Source organism: Podarcis liolepis (genome assembly GCF_965112155.1).
Source record: "Podarcis liolepis genome assembly, chromosome: 8".
NCBI lineage: Eukaryota > Metazoa > Chordata > Lepidosauria > Squamata > Lacertidae > Podarcis > Podarcis liolepis.
Window position 1 is genome coordinate 27,412,353 of NC_139560.1, and position 22,218 is coordinate 27,434,570.

Here is a 22,218-nt window from a genome sequence, read left to right on the forward strand (position 1 = left end):
GGGAGTTGTAGTCCTCAACATCTGGAGAGCATGACGCTGCCCACCCCTGGCGTTTGCTACCTGCAGGTGTTTTTCTTATTATTATAAAGACTTGTACTAATATTAATATATTTAAAATCGGCTGCCTAACGAATTAGGAACCCTTTTCATTTGATGTAAATATTTTAATTGCTAAACGTCCTACCTGATGAATTGACCACTCCTACAGTCCAATATGCACTTGCTTAAGTGTAGGTGCCATTTAAGTTTGGGCTACAGCTCTGATCAGCTCCAACCGGCATGGGCAGTGATGAGGGTTAGAATTACAGAATTGTGGAGTTGTACCTTGAGGGTCATCTAGTCCAACCCCCTGAAATGCAGGAATATTTTGCCCAATATGGGGCTCGAACCCATAACCCTGAGATTAAGAGTTGTACTCTAATACCAACTGGAGGGCACCATCCTGGTTACCACTGCTTCACTGGGTAACCTTGGGGGAGGGAAATAATGCCTTTTTGCCTAACCTACTCTGCAGGGCTGGTGTGAGGATAAAATGTGACTGTTCCCTGTCTGTGCCTGCCTCTGTAGCAGGCACTGTAGCAGAAGGGTAGGGGATGGAGATGAAAAGCTAAATAAACAGCAGCAGTGCAATGTGATGTTAGCAGGGGCAGGATGTTCTCATTCTGTTAACCATTAAACCAACTCTCTCCAGGTGGTTCAAAGTTCAGATCTGTAACTCTTCATCGCTGCTAAATAAAGACTTAAAGCACAGAACAGACAAAGAGGTTACCATGGCCATCTGTACCAGCAGAGATAAGGCAACTACCTTTAAAAAGCACCTTTATTGTTTAAATAGGACACTGCAAGTTTGCAGCTCCTGTGTAGGCTGTGATTCAGAATCAAATTGTGTGGGTTCTCTCTCTCTCTTTTTTCCTTGTTCTGAAAAGCGAGATAAACGTTCCATATTCCAGGCATGAGCAAGCCCCACGCTCTTATTTTCATTCATTCTTATATAGCAGCACCATCAACGCATATAGCACTTTGCTAAGTAACAAAGAGATAGGCCCATGCCCCATGGAGGTTACAGTCTGCTATTGAAGACAGGGGAGGGTGTGTGTGTAAAAAGGGCAGAGGAGAAAGTTGGCAGGGAGGATAATAGGGGAAGATTATGCATTCAGTTCAGTTACATGTGCATTTCCGGAGGTCTGGCTGGTCTTTCCAATTGGGATTCATTTAATGCATATTTTATGCCATTGGTTTTTATCACTGGATGGGTGTTTTAAATGCATTGCTTGCCATCCCAAGTCTCAGCATGGGGTGGATAAGAATGAAGTAACATTTTAAAAGAGTAGACAACAGCCTGGGGCAGCACTTTGCAGAAAAAAGCCCTTTTTCTTCCCAATGCCCCCTGCTCATCAATACATCCCACATCACAAACTTGTATTCTACAGATATGTCTCACAAAGCAAATGCCTCAAGATAATAGTCAGAAACAAAGCCATAGTGTGATATGGTGCCTGTGGGGCAATGCCCTCCTATCCTCCCACCCTACTTGTCTGTGTACTGATTTTTCCTTATTTTCTTCCATCATCCCTGCACAAATATTATTTATTCTATCACCTTGCCAACAAAGGCCTGTATAGTTAAAGCTATGTTTTTCCCAGTAGTGATGTATAGAAGTGAGAGCTGGACCATAAAAAAAGGCTGATCGCCGAAGAATTGATGCTTTTGAATTATGGTGCTGGAGGAGACTCTTGAGAGTCCCATGGACTGCAAGAAGATCAAACCTCTCCATTCTTAAGGAAATCAGCCCTGAGTGCTCACTGGAAGGCCAGATCCTGAAGCTGAGGTTCCAGTACTTTGGCCACCTCATGAGAAGAGAAGACTCCCTGGAAAAGACCCTGATTTTGGAAAGATTGAGGAGAAGGGGACGACAGAGGACAAGATGGTTGGACAGTGTCCTTGAAGCTACCAGCATGAGTTTGACCAAACTGTGGGAGGCAGTGGAAGACTGGAGTGCCTGGCGTGCTCTGGTCCATGGGGTTATAAAGAGTCGGACACGACTGAACGACTAAACAACAACTACAACAACAATTTATCCCTTTTATTTTATTTGTTAAATTTGTATACTGCCCTTCATCTGAGGATCTCAGGGTGGTTTACAGTGTAAAAACAGAAAAATAATAATATTATAACAAACAAAGCAATACCCCACCACCCCTCACCGGTTTTCCATTCAACTGATGGGTTCCTTAGTTTTACATTGGCTGTCTTCAGGCCCAGTGTTAGCACTGGGCACAACAGCATATTACATATTACCTGTAGTAGATAGGTAGCCGTGTTGGTCTGCCATAGTAAATATATATATATATATATATATATATATATATATATATATATATATATATATGCTTTCGTATATATATCCTTCCAGTAGCACCTTAAAGACCAACTAAGTTAGTTCTTGGTATGAGCTTTCGTGTGCATGCACACTTCTTCAGATACACTTCTTCAGATACACTTCTTCAGATATCTGAAGAAGTGTGCATGCACACGAAAGCTCATACCAAGAACTAACTTAGTTGGTCTTTAAGGTGCTACTGGAAGGGAATTTTTTATTTTTATTTTTACATATTACCTGTTACCTCTTCAGTGTCCAACACTCCCTCCTCCCAGTCTTCTCCCTCTGACCAGTCATCTTCATCCCATCACCAACCCCAGGCTCTGAGCCTTCATCCCTTGGGGATTCCCCAACTGGTTCCTCCCACCATTCCTTTTCGTCCAGTCCCCCAAACTCTCCTTAGCTGATCCATGCAGATTAGCTGATAATCACCCACCCCCTCATGAAATGACTGATGTGATGACTGGGAAGGGATGATCTGCATTTTTTCCAGGCTGCTCAGGTTCAGGCACCCCAGTGCTGTATATACTTTATTTTGCTCCTCTTTACTGTAGTTGAAAAATTGGTGGGGTTTGGGAGGCCTAGAGAAATTTGATTGGGGGATAGGTAACTCTGCCTTATCAGGATATGATGATGTCATTTCAAGGATGTTTCAAGTTTTTGGCAGGAAAGTATTGCAGACAATATACTTGGCACCAATGGCTCCACTTACCTTCCTTCCCTGAAATACTAGCTTCAGATAAACCATATTGCACTTGTACCATAAGGCACATAGGGGAGTGGAAATGTCATTATAAAGTAAATAATAATCATTAATTGGCATTTCAGACTGCTGTTAGAAATATGCATGCATTACTTGACACAAATAAAAATGCTGGTGTTTGAATATTTATCCCACAAGCTGTCCATTAAAAGAGATGAAGGTGTTTCAGAATTGTTAAGACACCTGTTTATGAAAATATAATGCAATCATAGGAATTCATTTCAGCCGCATCCATGGCTCTAAATAGCTTCCAAGGTTCATTGCTGCTTTTCACCATAATTTCATGTTTGCTACAGGTTTGTGTGATGCCATTCAATGGAAATTTTTAGAATTTGACAAAAGAAATAGGGAATTGTTGCTTTGGTTAAAAAGGAGAAGAAGAGTAATCCTTTCACTGTGGGTATGTCAATCAGATTATAGAACAATGAAAGAGCGATCTATTTTTTTATGCCCTGGGAGAATAGCATCGTAAGTCTCTGGGATTTCAGCAGGCATTTGGCATGAAAGCTTTGGGATTTTCTGCTTACAAAGAGAACAAGAAACCAAGTGATAACGTCAATCACAAAAAAAACAGTGAGTCCCGTGGGATTTCTCAAATGTCATTAGCATTCCAATGAAAATGGGCTTTAAAATTAATTGAAGAGATCTCTGGAATCTTAGCTGCTATTAAGAAGAAGAGAAAGTTGGGGAGGGGGAATAGAATGGCCAGCAATAATCTCATTCCATTGTTTCCTCCGCTTATTGTTCTGGGTCTCACTGCTGAGTGAAGAACCCAAACTCAAACTCTGGGCTTGGCTTCTGATGAAGGGTTTAATGTGTAAATCAGACAAGCCACAGGTGACAAGGTGACAAAGCACGTCAGGTACATAAGAGGTTAAGCAGAAGCTAAGCTGTTGATCCAACAAGCGACATGTCCCCTGCAAGATGGGTCTAGCTCATGCATCGGAAGCAACAGAGACACAGGAGTAGGGAAGCAAACAGGCACTCCTTTGAGTAGGTTGGAACTGCAAGGTTTGTTCGTAATGACACTGGAGTCTCTATCTCCTTGGAGATGGAGGTGGTGCCAGCTCAGCATCTGATTTGCTCTCAGTTGCTTCTCCAGAGGCTCTTCAATGATAGGGGGATGGGGAAGGACACTGGGAAATCTTAGATATGCAGCACAACCGGTGGGGTTGGAGGAGATGACTGGAGAGTGAGAGACCATTGGGTTGGATTAGGAAGTAACGGTGAGTTACCTGGTTAACAGAAGTGGATGTCTCAGCCCACCCATTCAATGACATATCCCAAGGCCCCCAGAACGCTCTGTCGAGTGTTGGGGGACCCTGAATGGGATGAGCTGTGGCACGAGGATGCTAATGGAGAAGGGAGAGATCTTTGCAACACCGGCAGAGGCATGTTTGATCACTGGAACTCCTACTTGTGGAAAGTTCTCCCACCTAATTTTGGGGATCCCTTTAGCCCCCAGTGCCTATCCCACTAAGAGGATCCTGTGATGCTTGGTGAAGCATTTTGGGAGGGCGTTGCCATGGAGAGGAAGGGGTGGACAAGCAAGTTTCTTTCAGTCTCATTACACATGCATAACTCTGGATCCAACCCAACGTCCAGTGTTGGGTAAGAGATGGCCCATAAGGTAGCTACCTTATACCAAGTAGAACAGCTTCCTCATTTGTCCCAATAGTGTCCCTGTTGACTAGTAACAACTCTCCCGACGTCTTTCCCATCACCTGCTCCCGGATTCTTTCAACAAGCGATGTTATGATTTGAACCTGGTGCCTTCTGCTTGCACATCATCTGTGCTCCATCATAGACTACAGTGCCTTCCTGGAGAGCAACACTAGCCAGTGAGTCTGATGATGATGATAACAACAATAACTTCTGTGCTCTGTCTACCTGGCTGGGTTGCCCCAGGTACTCTAGGTGGCTTCTAACATAATATGCAGAAACACATTAACAGCAGCAACACAACAGAACATAATATAGTCTTTGTTTGCTGTGCCTCTGTGTCTCCTTTATTCATCTCCCAATTTTTAGGGGAGAAACATAGTGCTTATATAGATAATGAATGTCCTCTCCATATTTCTGTTGATGGGATGAATACATCCCTGGAACATCAATGTTTCCATGATAGCATCTAGAATTAAGTAAATTCTGTTTAGTGACCTCTCTAACCCGGAAAATGGCTCTGGGAGCTGGTCTTGAACTGCGCAGAGTTACAACATGTTTCTTTTTAAATGGTTGTGTGAAGCCTTCCATATTTTAACAAGCTAGCATCAAAGAAAACTTCCTTGAAAGGGAAGAGGGGCTTTATGAATGCATTTCAAAGCTGTAATGGGGTTTTTAAGGCTTGTTTTCACAAAAATGTGGCCTTTGATACAAAGATTTCTCAAGAGGTTGGCATTTGGATAAGAATGAGGTCTAACATTAAAATGTCGAAAGTGTCCACAAATTAGTATTTGGGGGAACAGGTTTCACCTTAACAGCATTAATGAATGCAGAGTTATGCAAAAGTATTAAGAGAGTGAATCCAGATGAGACAAATTAGAATGCATTAAAATATTGCTCAACAATGCAATTAACCTTTCCAAATTGCGGAAGAAAACGAGCATTAGCTTGATTTTAGAAAAAAAGACTGTAAACAAAAAATGTTAAACACTGAAAGCTACCAAATATCCCTTTTATTCTCCTGTTAATTACAGCATTTTCTAAACTTCTGAAAACTGATGGATCAATGGTCTGATTGGGTAGTCACTCTTAAATCCCAGAAAACACCTTCTGGACTTTAAGGTGCTACGAATTATGAGATTTATTACTTCACTTTCTTAGAAATGAGTGGTAAACCTGATGTATTCGTAAGCTTTCTTGGTCACTCTGTTGAGTGGGGCCCTGGACGCCTGCCCCTAAGTCTTCCCTTGACAGCGCCACTGCCTCAAAGTACTTTCTGCATTCTGCATTGCCACTGGAGAATCAAGGATGCATGCAGAGACACTACAAGCAGACTCCTCTGAAGGCAATTGTAATCAGCCGTAATACAACAGTGGAGGGGAATGTGTGGCCCTCCAGATGTTATACTCCCACTACCCCTGGCCTCTAGCCAAGCTGACTGGGGCTGATGGAAGTCCCTCAATATCTGGAAGGATAAAAGAGGTTCCCCACAACTGTAACACAGAGACTACGGCCCCATCTGCACTAAACATTTACATCAGCATTATGCCACTTTTAACAATCATGGCTTCCATCAAAGAATCCTGCGACTCCTTGTTAAGGAGTGCTGAAAGTTGTTAGGGGACCACTATTCCTCTCGCAGAGCTACAATTCCCAGAGTTCCTTAGAAAGACAGATTGATTGTTGAACCGCTTTGGGAACTGTACACCTCTGAGGGAAACAGGTGTCTCCAAGCAACTCTCAGCACTCTTAAGAAACCACATTTCCCAGGCTTCATTGGCAGAAGCCATGACCAGAGGCGCCATCTTGTGCCCAAGACTGGGGGGTGGGGCGGCTGGTGCATGTGACATCACACACGTCACAATTGTGTGATGACTTGCACTCAACACATGTGCGGTGGAGGAGGCCGAGAACGCTGCAGAAGCTGGTTGCTGGACCTTCGTTGTGTGATACTCATTGTGCATGTGATGTCATGTGTACAATGCACACAGGGCCGCCACAAAATTGAGGGGGCCTGGTCCCCTTAAAACAAATATTGAGGTGGCTGAGGTGCCTTCAGCCCCCTAGAGCTAATGTGCCTGGCCATGACTATTTGAACTGGGAAATGATATATAATGAATTGAAAAGGATGTTTAAAACAACGTTTGTAAAAAAACCCAGAAGCTTTTCTTTTGGGAATTATAGGGACAGAACTACCAAAACAGTATAGAAACTTATTCATGCACACTACTACAGCGGCAAGAATGTTACTCGCCCAAAAATGGAAAGAAGCAGAAGTCCCAGCAAAGGAAGAATGGATACAAAAACTTATGGAATATGCAGAAATGGCAAAACTTACCGGAAGATTAAGAAAGCAAGATAACAAACTTTTTATAAAAGAATGGAAATGGTTTATTGAATATTTACAGATAATTTGTAAACAGATAAGAACATTGGCAGGATTATTGTAATAACCTGCAGTTTTGTAAGAGTATATATTTAAAGTAGATGAATAAACGAACAAATTAAGTTAATTTGGATATGTAGAAGATATTAAAAATAAATTTAAGGAACCTGAGAAAGAGGGGGAAGGAATTCAAGTTTTTAAATGATAAAATGATAGTAAAATCAGTGAAATGTATAAAACTGAAAAGCATTTTTTTAAAAAAGGACTATTTAAAGTGGTATGATCCTGTTTTAATTCTATAGTGCAGATGCAGCCCAAGTCTCTCTCTCTCTCTCTCTCTGCCTCGTTTCTCAAGAGAAATGGCAAATAGTGAAGATGCTGTAATTTAAAGGTGCCATAGTAACAGGTTTGAAAACAAAGGTCATAAGAAGAATCTGCATTCTACCACAATGACTGATAAGATTTGTTGCTATAGAGACTGAGGGCAAAATGACCCATCGAGGGGGAGAATGATGGATGCTTAAAAGAATAAGCGTTAGAGCCTGCTCCCTATCTACCGTGATGAACTGCTCAATCCTGGACTCTGACTCCAAATTTTTATTTTTTTCTTACTTTTGTACACTGCTCAGTTTTGTTTGTGATAAATCATATGTTGCGGTTATGCAGTTTTAAGGAAATTTTATTAAATGTCATTGCATGTTTATTGCATTAAGCAGTCAACAAATGTGGGAATGGGAACTTTTTAAATGAGAAAAATAGTTTAAATGAGAGAAACGAATCCTTGATTCACTTGCTTTCATCCAATTTTAATAATCACATTAGCTTGTACAGTGGTACCTCTGGTTGCGAACGGCATCCGTTCTGGAGGCCCATTTGCAACACGAAAAGAGTGCAACCTGCAACAGTGCATCTGCGCAAGCGCGGGTTGCGATTCGCCGTTTCTGCACATGCGCATGATGTCATTTTGCGCTTCTGCACATGTGCGAGCAGCAAAACCCGGAGGTAACCCTTTCCGGTACTTCTGGGTCACTGCGGGACATAGCCTGAAAGAACGTAAAATAAAGCAAAGTAACATGAGGTATGACTGTATTAATATATTTTTGTATAGGCAAAGTTAAAGGACCCCTGGACAGTATGGTGTAGTGGTTAAGAGCGGTGGTCTCGTAATCTGGGGAACCGGGTTCGTGTCTCCGCTCCCCCACATGCAGCTGCTGGGTGACCTTGGGCCAGTCACACTTCTGTGAAGTCTCTCAGCCCCACTCACCTCACAGAGTGTTTGTTGTGGGGGAGGAAGGGAAAGGAGATTGTTAGCTGCTTTGAGACTCCTTAAGGGGAGTGAAAGGCGGGATATCAAATCCAAACAACTCCTCCTCCTCCTCCTCCTCCTCCTCCTCCTCCTCCTCCTCCTCTTCTTCTTCTTCTTCTTCTTCTTCTTCTTCTTCTTCTTCTTCTTCTCTAGTCAAAGGCGACTATGGGGTGCAGTGCTCAACTCACTTCAGGCTGAAGAAGTGTTGTCACTTCAGGCATTTGTCCACAGACAACTTTCCGGGTCATGTTGTCACTATGATTAAATCGCTTCTGGCACAAAAGGACAAGTGCCAGAGCGCATGGAAACACCTTTTATCTTTATATTTTTGTATAAAACAAAGGGCTTATGTGGATGGGAAACGCAGCAGTTCATTTTGACAAGAGATCCATCAATCAGATTGCTTTGGCTTTACTGTTTTGTGGTAAACTTCTAAGTTTAGGGAGTTAGGCCAATATTCCTGTTCAAAAGCCAGTTAATACCTGAGATGCTTCTGTGCAACTACACCCAGAGGGCACCATGTTTCAATCCAGCCAATTCAATCCATAGAATTGTAGAGTTGGAAGGGACCCCAGGGGTCATCTAGCCCAACCCCCTGCAATGCAGGAATCTCAACAAGTCCTGAAGAGCAATGATCACCAATGTGCAATACTGGTTTCCCCTAGCTTCAGACTTTAAGGATTCGTCCCAGTCAAATTGCTGGACGTAAGTGGAAGTTAGCTTTTAAACTAATCAATTAGGTCAGGGCAGTATTCTCTTAATTTAGAATGGGAATAAAAAGTTTATTCATTTTTTTCCATTAAAAAAATCCTTATCCCCTTCAGGGCAAGAGATCTTTTGCAAGTGTAAATTACATAAGCGCCACAAAAAAGTGTGGTTAATGATGGAGATCAAGCAGCAACAATCAAAGCCAGAGAGCTACTGGGAGCAGACCGACATTTCAGCAACGCAGCCCATTTACTGGAGGAAGCCTTCTGCCCTGCGGCAGGACTGCAAGTTAAGTAGTGCTGCCTATACTGGGAAATGCTTTCCACACTACTATTTATATTTTAGAATAATATGAATGCAGCTATTACGCTGTGCTTACTATCTTCGCCTCTTTTCTTTGCCTTTGAAAAGCACAATAAACAGATACGGAAATAGCTCCCCCTGCCCACTTTGGCAATCCAAAGCCTGAACCATGTTTGAAAGTGGTTTGCTGGGAACTTCTCTCCATCCCACTTTGCGTCCCTATAGCCTGGCTATATTTAAACTTAGGGCCTTGCACTTTACATATTTAGAAAACTAGTGGAACCTGCATGAAATATATTCGGAGTCGAGAGTGGATTTCATGCTCTTTATTCAGCTCATAGTAGTGAGGAATGGAAGTTCCCCCGAAATGTCTGCTTTATATACATTATTTACACAATGGGCCCCACGTGATTGGCTAGTTCCGGGATTCTCCTGTAGGCCAGTCAGGTTGCGGATTCACTTCCACCTGGAGTTGGATTGGGTGGCTCCTGCGGACCAATCAGACTGCTGCATTCTGGATCCTATTGTTCTAGGACCAATCAGACTGCTGCATTCTGAATCCTATTGTTCTAGGACCAATCAGACTGCTGCAATTTGGATCCTATTCAACTCAGTACACAACACTGCAACAAAATGCTGCACTATGAATTGCTCCTGTTCAGGATTCCAGCCAGCCATGTCCTCCCCTGGGGACTTCGTTCCATTTCGTTCTGCTTCTCAATGGTTTTTTAATAAGTGATTTTATTAGTTTTCACAAATATTTGGACCTGCATGGTACAAGCCCTAGGACAGGGGTCAGCAACCTTTTTCACCTGTGGGCCGGTCCACCATCTCTCAGACTATGTAGTGGGCCGGACTATATTTTGAAAAAAATATATGAACAAATTCCTATGCCCCACAAATAACCCAGAGATGCCTTTTAAATGAAATCACATACTCTACTCATGTAAAAACACCAGGCAGGCCCCACAAATAACCCAGAGATGCATTTTAAATAAAAGGACACATTCTACTCATGTAGAAACACGCTGATACCAGGACCGTCCGCGGGCTGGATTGAGAAGGCGATTGGGCCGCATCTGGCCCACGGGCCTTAGGTTGCCTACCCCTGACCTAGGAGAAACCAGAAGCAAAGTCTTTGGTGATCACTCCTAGTTGAGTAAGATTGTCTTCCATAAACACGGTTTCAACAGTGGGTCTGTAAGTGACTGTGGAGGCCAATTCTGGATCCACATGTCCTTCCACAGTGGGGACATAGGTTTCCAAGTGGGAGTTGATCATGGTGAAGGTTTGCCAAGCATGCCTTCCTCTTAACATGTTTCTCCCTTTCATCCTGAGTTTGAGCGTCTTCAAAGCCCATGATACCTTTGGTAAAGGCTGTTCTTCAATTGGAGTGCTTGCAGGCCAGTGTTTCCCAGTTGTTGGTGTTTATACAACATTTTGAAAGATTTGCCTTGAACCTTGCCTTTAAACCTCTTTTGTTGACCACTGGAATTACACTTTCCATTTTTAAGTTCAGAATAGTTGCTTTGGAAGACGATAATCAGGCATCCAAACAACATGACCAGTCCAATGAAGTTGATGTTGAAGAACCATTGCTTCATCATTGGTGATCTTTGTTTCTTCCAGTACAGTGGCATTAGTTCACCTGTCTTTCCAAGTGATGTGTAAAATTTTTCGGAGACACTGTTGATGGAATCTTTCAAGGAGCTGGAGCTGGTATTTATAAGTGGTCCAGGTTTCACAAGCATACAGTAAGGTTGGTAGTATAATAGCTTTGTAAACAAGCATTTTGGTTTCCCTGCGAATGTCCCAGTCCTCAAACACTCTGCACTGAACATGAACATAAAAAATAAGATAAACCAACAACCCCCACCCCAATCTCACCTGTGACCAGGTAAGCATTCATGCATTTAAAATATTTGTTCCTTTGTTTAGTTTTTCTATGATTCCCACAATGTATTTCACCGTAGCAGACAGTGGTCTCTGGTCACTAAGCATGCTTACTCCTTACTGGGCTGCTTTTAGAGTCACCTAAAGATTTTTCGTGAAGTGTTTCTGTACTTCTGCAGAAACACTTCCTGAAAAGTTCAGCCAAACCTCCTGATAATCTTTCTCTTGTGTGTGGAATGTGCTGACATAAGATATGGCTGGTATGGGAAGGCTGTTTTTTTATGATGTATGACTATGTTAATGTTTCAAATGATATTTTATTTTTTCTCCAGTATAATGTATTTCTATCGGTTGCCTGGAAATCTTTTAGTTAACAAGACAACAACAACAACAACAACAACAACAACAACAGATGTAAGTCTTGATAAGCCCTGGTACAAACTAAACAATGACGTCTTTGTTATGTACTGAAGTTCTCACCCTGGGCCAGCAGGGAGATACTGTAGATAGTTTTCACTCAGGTCCACATATGCAAATAAGGGATTGAAAGTGACGTTCAGTGATTGGATAGTTACAGAAAGTGTTACAGTTGCGTTGTAGTGGAGCTCTATATAAGCAGGCTGGCTGAACCCTTCAGTTCAGTTCTGTTCTGGCCTGTGAATAAACAAGAGCTGTTTGAAGAATCGCTGTGTCGTCTGATATGTTCACCCACAACTTAACAGTCTTACTTGTCTTCTCTTTCTAGTGCTGTGCCAATTTTCCTCCAGTGGTTTTTGTTTTTAGCCATTCTCCATCAGTTAATAAGATAAGAAACTGCACTTGAAAATTATCAAAGGAGAGAAAATGCCAGTGGAATTCTTATTAGTGCAGGCTTTCATTGTGCTTACTGCACTGTGGCTGAGGGAGTGTTCGCCTGTAGCATCCTTCCATTGGTTCCACATCTCATCTCATCTGTGGCCTGCACTCTATAAGCCTTCCCGGATGCTCTTGCTTTTATTAATATCATAGGGTTACATATTGTGAGGTAATGCTGCCCATGGGAATTTTTCAGATCAGGAAGTGCAGGCAGCTAGGGAGGCTGCAGAATAATATTTACTGGTAAAAAAGAAAAACCACACACAGCTTCCTCAACCAGTAATGTAGCGGAAAATTCAGAAGTCCAGGGTCGCTTCATGACAGTCCTAGCCACATCCCCCCACAGCCATGCCCCTTCTAAAATCATACAACCTTCTAAGATTGCATAACCATAATAATTACAGATCCACTGCCACCCTCAATGCAGATATCCATGTGTTGCCTTTCAGCTAGATCTACTGTTTTCTGTGCACATACTTGGGAAATCATTTGGAGTGCTCAATGTATTCTTCCGGAGTGACTTAAGTTGCCTTTTCTGTGTAATTCCATTGTACATAACAGAACTTGCACACCATTCTCTTGAAACTGAAGCACCTTTGTGTTTTCAGTGTTCCTAATGGAACATACAGGGGTTAAAAAGCTCTCCTTTTATGCTCAATGTGCCGCTCTAGGATGCTGGAGAAAGAGACCCTGCTGCAGAAATATGTAGTAACTGGTCTTCAACCTTCCCTCAGTCCCAGACCATGACACTTCTGTCCTCAGCCACCTCATAATGGTAAACTCAGAACCCCACACCCACTGAAATTCAAAAGAAATTCTGAAGTGCTCTGAGGCTGAGGCAGAAAAAGACTTTCTTTTGAGCAAATGGATGGCATATTTTGGCACAGCGCTTGGTTCTTTCATTGTGCACTTTTAGTAAGGTCCCTGAAAGGCATCTCACCATTACTGTATATACCCAGCAGCTATCAGTAAAGCAGTGGGAGCCGGGGTGGGGAGACAGTGGGGGTGGGGAGCCACAGAAAGAATATGCCATCCTGTCTTCTTTAAATACAAAAACCAACAACTTGGAAAAACAGCATCAAGTACCACTGTCATTGAAGGAAGGATCTAGAATGACTGTGGACTGACAGAAATCAACCTAGGGGGCCTGGAATTGTACAATTTGGGAGAAGAAGAAACTATTTCCATGGCAACAAAGAATAAATTATTCAAGGAAAGAAGGAAAGAGAGTTTTCTTAAGGAGGAGGATTCAAATATGGGTTGCCGAGTTCTTTCTTCTAGCAACCTAGAAAAAACACACAAACACATAATCTCCCTCCCTCCCTCCCTCTCCCTTTCTGTATCTGTAAGGGTATGAGAAAGTGAGAGCATGAAAAAAGGCAGGTTGAATTGCTACCTTTAAATCATTTTCCGATGCTGTCCTTTTCTCAGAACATGACTGCAAAATCCCAATCTCAGGCACCCTTCCCCAACAAACCCCTCACTACAGTGGCACCTCAGGTTAAGAACTTAATTCGTTCCGGAGGTCCGTTCTTAACCTGAAACTGTTCTTAACCTGAAGCACCACTTTAGCTAATGGGGCCTCCTGCTGCTGCCACGCCACTGCCACTCGATTTCTGTTCTCATCCTGAAGCAAAGTTCTTAACCAGAAATACTATTTCTGGGTTAGCGGAGCCTGTAACCTGAAGCATATGTAACCTGAAGCGTATGTAACCTGAGGTACCACTGTATCCTACTCTGCACCTACTTAGGTTTCCAGGCCAACCTCACCCTTTCGCAGTGGCTGAACCAGCAAGGCTTTCCCCTCCTTGTGTTTGCATAGAAATGCGCAACAGAACTGTGAGTGGTGGAGGCTGCTCCATTAGGACAAATGAGGCCCTACTCCACCGGCCTCGGCCTGCCCACAGCCCCTCTGTGCCTCCCAGCTGCCTTGCTTATAAGTGGTCCAAGGTGTGACAGCATTGCTTGCCAGTTTCTGCCTCCTCCTCAGTCTCAGGTGTAGAACTCCGCAAGGGCAGTGGATGGGGGCAAAACTAGAATGAGTTGGCTCTGCCTGTCATTGGTTCAGGGTCCCCTTACAGTTGGGGGTCCTAGCTCTTCACTCTACCACTCCCAGTTGGTATGTGACACTGCTGAGCCTGCCTCTCAGATAGGGTTATGTTATAATCTTGAGTTGTATCACTTTTCCCTATTAGTTAAATATTTTGAATGGCCACTGATTTCAAAACAGCCCTCTGCTCAAAAGGACACCCAGTCTAGGTCTAGGTTTAAAGATAAAGGTCACATCCACATCACATTTAATGCACAAGTCACCTGGTCAAGTCCTTCCTTATGGCAGTGAGATATATTTCTATTTAAATAGCAGTGGCTATTTCTAAATTGGCATCTATGCATGTGAACCATATGGAAATAGGTATCCTCCACTGTCCTCTTTTTGGTGATGCACATATAGCAGCTGCCCTGTTTTCAAAATACCATTTCATGTTTGCAAAGCTGTCAGCTTTCATTCCCGCATAACATATGCCATCCTGTGTGGTGCCCAAACGGAGCTGAGTTTCAGCAGCTTGGTGCAAAGTTATTTTACGTCCGCGACAGCACACCCGGCAACTCCAGCACCAATAACAGGGGTTTATACCTCTCGTTCATCACGGACCTAGTTCAAGTCATCATAATGGGAACAAAGAGCAAATTAAGGTCCGTCGCTCGTCCTTCTGATGATCTTTGCTCACCTGAGAAGGGTCACACACTGCTGTTACCAGTAGCCTGACAAGGTCTGGGCCTCACAACTGGCCTGGCTGACTCTGTGTTCCAAAGTCTGTTGGATTTTATTTTATTTTATTTTTGTCTAAATGAAAGATCATCCGAATGTATATGAGTCAAGGGTTTTCATTCAATACGGCACTAGCCAAATGCTTTCCAACAATGCCTTGCTGGTACAGATTGGCTAAGCAGCCTCAGAACCTTTTGCTGGAAAGGGACAGAGAGGTACCTTGATACCTCCGTGCTATATTTGGCACCTAAAAACTGGGCTACAGTGTAGGGGAACACCTGAGCACTGGGGAGTTGTGATGCTTACGGTGAAATTACAAAGTAAGGAAAAGGAACACTATTTATTAATTAATTGAGCCAGAAACCTGTGCGTGAATCGAGCAACCTACATTTTCCATGATAATTTTAGAGCTGGTTGTCCCTGGAGTTGACAAACCCTATTTTGCAGGAAGCAATGACTTTACTATCAGATTAATCCTTTTATACTACTTAGCAAGAGGTGGGCTAAGTGCTACCAAAGAAAAGAAAAGAAAAGAAAAGAAATTCACCCCTGGGCAAGCCTTTGAAATTATCATGATAATCAGATAATACAAACCTGTAATATAGGCCATTTCATCACCCTGTGGCTCTCCAGATATATTTGGACTCCTTGTTTGCATCAGCTGTAGCCAGCATGATCAGTGGTCAGGGGAAAATGGTTTACTGGTTCTAGGTAAAGGTAAAGGGACCCCTGACCATTATGTCCAATCATGGACAACTCTGGGGTTGTGGCGCTCATCTCGCTTTATTGGCTGAGGAAAGCAGCGTACAGCTTCTGGGTCATGTGGACAGTATGACTAAGCCGCTTCTGGCGAACCAGAGCAGCACACGGAAACGCCGTTTACCTTCCCACCAGAGTGGTACCTATTTATCTACTTGCACTTTGATGTGCTTTCGAACTGCTAGGTTGGCAGGAGCAGGGACCGAGCAACAGGAGGTCACCCCATCGTGGGGATTCGAACCGCCGACCTTCTGACTGGCAAGCCCTAGGCTCTGTGGTTTAGACCACAGCGCCACTATTAAACTACATTGTTGAGTGGTCTTGAGTCCAATTAAATCTATTTACACTGTAAGCCAGTCCAATACAAGCCTACTCAGAAGTCTTTTTGAATTCAATGGAGGTGGGTTTTTTTTTTTAAAAGCTCTGATTTTCCTGTTCTTTCCCTTCGTGGCACTTGAATTTGTTAGAAGTCCAACAACACATTTGTTTATTTATTGATTTTTTTTTAATCCCCTCTCCCCAGATGTTCTCGGTATGGCAGACAGTTTACAAACAACCCAGCCACTTGCCCCCAGGATTATAATATAAAAAGACATAACACAAAAGGAAAAATGGATTGGGAGGGAGGAGGAAAGCAAACCCAGACATGTTGTTAGTTCATCTAATAACTAGCTGAGTGGAAAAGCTCAAGCAGAAAAGTCCACTGGTTATGCATGAATGGAGAGACCCCCAATCTCTTTTCTTCCCTTTTCTGTTGCAGACTGATGGAATGGCTGTTGCTAGGCGACGGTTGGTAGGGAGGAGACCTCCTTTGACTCAGCCGGAGTTGGTACATATCTTCTTTTCTGTCCTCTGTTACAGCCTGATACAATGATGGCTGTCAAACAGCAGCATACACAGGCACTGCCTTTCCAATATAATTAGCATACTGTAGTTCTAGTTTAGTTAACAATTTAGCATCTGAGGTGGCCACTGTGGGAACTGTTAGTATCTTGGCTCACAGTCAGAGGTACCTGGCCTCCCCCGAGGCAATTGAGCGAGATACTGTGTTTACCTTCCGTCTGCAACCCCCGGCAGGCTAGGTAAACAAACCCGGAGATTCTTCTCATTAGACGTGAGAAAGAACACACCCTCTGCTTTCCTCTTCTTCTCTCCCTCCCTGCATTCTCCCAGGGAGGGGAAATGAGACAGACAGGAGTCCTTTTACATGTTTTATTCCTGTCACTCAGTAGTACATAGAAATGCGACTGCTCCCTTCAGACTCCATCAGAAGAGTCACAACTCCTCCCCTGTACTTCCAGCACAGGTCATATGACACTCTGAGCTAACATCCGGTGCTCGGTACAGAGAATAGGCTCCACCTTTTCTCCAGCAGAACATCTGCAAAACATAACATCCTGTTTTGCATTCCAGCCATCTGGAGCTGGCTTTTGCCTTGGTGCTTTTTCCTGACACTCAACAGGATGGACCTTTGGCCTGACCAAGCGGGCCTCTTCTCATGTTCTGAGACCTTCCATGTGTCCCTATTTTCCAGGGACAGTCCCAGATTTACAGAAGGCATTATGGCTTCTGATTTGATTCCGGAATGTAGCTTTCCCTTAGGACGTTCCTATTTTCAGCAGAGAAAGTTGGAGGGTATGGAGTTATGCGACCCTCAAGCCAAGGGATAAGTAACTATACAATCTTTAGAAGACAACTGAAGACGGGCCTCCATAGGAAAGTGTTTTTAACGTTTAATGATGTTTTTATATATGTTGGAAGGTGCTGGCGCAACCTAGTGAGATGGGTGGGGTAATAATAATAATAATAATAATAATAATAATAATAATACTAATAATACTAATAATAAATTTATTTATACCCTGCCCATGTGGCTGGGTTTCCCCAACCACTCTGGGTGGCTTCCAACAAAGATTAAAAATACATTAAAACACCAGTCATTAAAAAGCTCCCTAAAGAGGGCTGCCTGCAGATGTCTTCTAACCATCAGATAGTTGTTTTTCTCTTTGACATCTGATGGGAGGGCGTTCCACAGGGCGGGTGCCACTACTGAGAAAGCTCTCTGCCTGGCTCCCTGTAACTTGGCTTTTCGCAGTGATGGAACCGCCAGAAGGCCGTTGGTGCTGGATCTCATAATAATAATAATAATAATAATAATAATAATAATAATAATAATAAAGGATGTCCCTACTTTCATCAGAGAAATGTTGGAGGGTATGCATTCTCAACATTGTTAAAATGCGACAGAGGTATTTTATTTATTGCTTTTCACTACTTTAGACTTATTTGGCTTCTATGATGTTATCTAAAACCTTCCGATCCTGTAAGTAATAAAATACCAAGAAACAACGGATTGCCTTCCACCAGAAGGTTGTCCTGTCTAAGGACGAAAATAGCTTTCTTGTTTATTTTCCAACAGCAAGCCTTTTGCCCTCGTGTGGCTAATCCTAGTAACTGCCAGTGACTATTCCTGCAAGTTTAAAACAATACACCATTGTATTACAACACGTTAAACCATCCTCATGTCCACGTGCTGATTGCCCCAACAGATTCACCTACTGAGTCATATAGGTTAGTGGGCTTGCTTTGCTCTATGCTGGACTGTGGCCAAAGATCCTAAATCCTCCCAGGGTGATCTACGTGGAGTGGATTACAGTGCATTCAGCTGAATGCAATGTGCAGGGTTTGAAGACAGCGAGTTATTCAAGGCGTTGCATAGGAGCTTTGTGAGAATTTAGGTTGAGCTGTCAGATAATCTTTGATGCACAATGTTGATCACTCTGTAGTTTAAAGCACACTTTCATATTTTCCTACCCCTTTACATCCAATGGTTAGGGACTCATTCATTCTTAGTTTTATTTTCCCACAAACAGAATCATGCTCAAAGTGGCTTAGAACAAAGAGAACAGGAATACATCTCAGGGTCAACCATGGCAAGAACTTGTTGGCATCCATCTGTCTTAGGAGACAATAGAGGAGTGTATCTTTGGGGATGAAGTCAAACCATTGTTGAGTTACAGTGCCTGCTGCGGCTGTAGAAACTGATATGGGAGAGACATGTTTTGTTGCAGTTGGGGCAGATGAAGACATCCGGTTGTGCTGCTACAGATGCTACATGGTGTCAATTGCGTGCAGTGAATTTTTTCGTAGGGGAACAGCAAAAAGAACCAGGGAGCTTGGCAGTTTCAGCTTGGTCCTAGACATACTTCTTGCATGGTGTGACTCACACTACTGCTCCTGCAGCATCTTCTTATAAGGCTTCCAAAGGCAGGGGTAGGTTAGCTGGAAACCCCCCTTCCCTCTCACCATCCTAGGGAATATGAGAATTGTAACCCAACATTTAGAGGTCCAAAGGTCCAAATCTTCCCTTCTACTACTATAGAGACTACTGCTATAGAAACTAAGAAACTAACAGTTTTGCTTCCAGACCTCCACCTTTTTGTGCCAATAATAAAATCATGACATTCTCACTGAACAATTTGTGGTTTTAGTTTTAAAATTTTTGAAGTGTACATCTAAAAATGTAACGTTTGAATGTGATGTGCATTATGATGAACACGTTTATAATACTTTGGCAGCTGGGATTCAGCTCTTTGTTCAGTATACAAATTCAGTAACAAATCCACGTTTCTTGCTGGTGTAATGTGTGAAATCAACAGAAGGCATATAGGACACTCTGGAAAGGCAAGTAATTTATTCCATTATGCACAGATATGGTGCAGACATTTTTGGCTCCTCAGACTTTCAGTATGTATAATGAAGGATGATTTGCAACAGCTGCTTCAATTCTAATTAAGAAACGCCAGAGAGTTCTTCAGTTTTTGAGTGCTAGAACCTACACAGAGGTTTGTGTGTGTGTGTTTTTCCTGCTCCACTGTTAATATTTCCTAGAAATTAGGATGGCACTTCCATCTCCTGTTAAAATGATGCATCATCTGGATTCATTACCCAACCCAATATGTGGAACATCTTGAGCAGATCCAATTTTGCAGTCATGCTGGAGACGGCTCAATAAACCTGGGCCGGGCAGAAGAGCCTCTTTGGAGTAATTTAATGCCTATTCTGAAAGTTCTGCAAGAAGTCACACAATGTGGCTAATAAATATGGATCATCTTTTGAACCATATGAGGAAAGGCTATAATATTCGGAGCTTTTTAGTTCAGAGAAAAGGTGTGTAAGAGGAGACATAATAAAGGCATATAAAATTATACAAGCTAAGGAGAACGCCACTAGTGAAAACTCCTTCTCCGCTTCCTCATTATACTAGAACTTGCAGACATCTAGTGGAGCTGAATGATGGAAAACTCAAAACCAACAAAATACAAAACTTCTTTTCCATGCAGTGCATACCTAACTGGAGGACCACAAGTTCCCCATCCATGTTCTCTTTGGTTGGAGTAGAATTCTGATTCTTAGCCTTTATTTCCACCAAAGGGACCCAACAAAAGGAAAAGATGCTTTGGCTCTTGCCCTGAGACTTTTTCATCAACTCAGCACATGGCAGAACCAGGCCAAGGTCCAAAACTGGACCCAGAGGAAGTGTTCTCCAACTCAGGGTCTTCTGAGGTCAAAGGCTTTAGTTCTGAGCAGGAGGTCAGAATGTAGCAAGTAAAAGGTGCAGGATAGACACTCTGGTTGGGTCTGCCCTCCTCTCCTAATTAACCTCCATCTCCAGGGCCTGTCCTGGGGCATCACTAGGAACCACCCCATGACATCATCATGGGCTGCCCCTAGGTTTCGGGTTTGGACACTGAAATTTCAGGGTCTGGGGTGCTCCTGACCTGGCAACCCAACTTGTATCCTTAAGCTAGCTTGAGACCCTCAGGTTGGATGGAGTACACTATCTTGTCACCAGGCCTAAAGTAATATTTAACAGCCAGTCTGGTCAGCTTCTGCAAATGGAAGAAAGAGGGGAAAGCATTTTGTTCTTTGAGCTAAGCAGTAAAATGTCCTGGGCTGTTCCCAAATGGCTCTTGCTCATTGCAGTTGGCTTGCACTGTGATACAGAACATGCTTTTTGTGGATTGTGCCCAGTAAGTTTTTGTGCTCATGCAATCAAACTAGAAAAATAGTCTAATATAGCTCAGTGCTAGTTACAACAATTGTTCCTTTTATGATTTCAGTAGATGGTGCGAATTGCCTATTTAATTTCATAGGAGTGTTATTAACACATTTTCTAGTGCAATCCCTTCTGGTTTTTCTCACTCAATATGTTTTTTTCATACCCGAATGGAGATCCTCATTGTGGGTGGCTGCTGCAATATTTGTAGTAATTATCCTTCTCGGAAGGAAGCCTAGTAAAATAGTCTGGGCCATTACTGTTCTCTTCATAGCTGCCCAAACACCGTTAAGAAATCAAAACACTTTGCATTGCATTTCGAGCACCTAGTCTACCTAAATAAATTGTGCCTTCCTACACTATCAAAATATGATAGGAAGTCTTACAAGTGATCTATGTTTCTTACAAATAAGAATTTGAAATGGATTAAAATTGTGCAGTTTTGAGATTAGACAAAATGCTCTGCATCCTTACTCAAGAAAATGGCTCTAAAGAAGGTTTGGGGAGCTGGATTTTGTACTCCAACTCCCATGAGCTCTGGCTTAGCATGGTATATGGTCAGAGATGATGAGAGCTGTAGTTCAACAGCACCTGGATCTAATCTGATCTAAAAAAATATGCATTCTTTCTTAAATCCTGTGGGTTGAAAAGTTTATATAGGATCATAGAGTTGGCAGGGACTTCAGAGGAGTCTGATCTCTTATCAATGACACAAATCCCACTATTATAGCACCCCTAATAGGTGACCACCAACCTTCTTCTTAAAAACTTTTAATGAAGGAGAGTCTGCTGTCTCCCGAGAAAGGGCCTTTCTACTATCAAACTGTGGGAGAAACAAACCTGTGGACAAACAAAGCTAACAAATGTGTATTCTTGCTGGTTAGTGTTAAGTTGTGGGCAAACATATCAGACGACACAGCGATTCTTCAGACAGCTCTTGTTTATTCACAGAACAGAACAGAACTGAAGGGTTCGGCCAACCTGCTTATATAGAGCTCAACTACAAAGCAACAGTAACAACTTTCTGTAACTATCCAATCACTGAACGTCCCTTTCAATTCCTTATTTGCATATGCGGACTATCTACAGTATCCCCCTGCTGGCCCAGGGTGAGAACTTCAGTACATAACAGTTAGCATGAAAAGGGATCAAGTCCACAGAGCTGGATTGCTGATAGACCACAGAAATACAATGGGAAGAGAGGTCTCTATGTGATATATAGTACTTCCTGTTTCTCTCTTTCTGTGATGGCCTGGGAATCTGATTCAGAAGCTGGATCTGAGGAGTCCCAGCCTGCACAGGAGTCCCTGCCTCCAGGGCCAGCTGAGCTGGGGCAGGGGCTTGAATCTGAAGGGCCTGCACCTGTGCCGGATC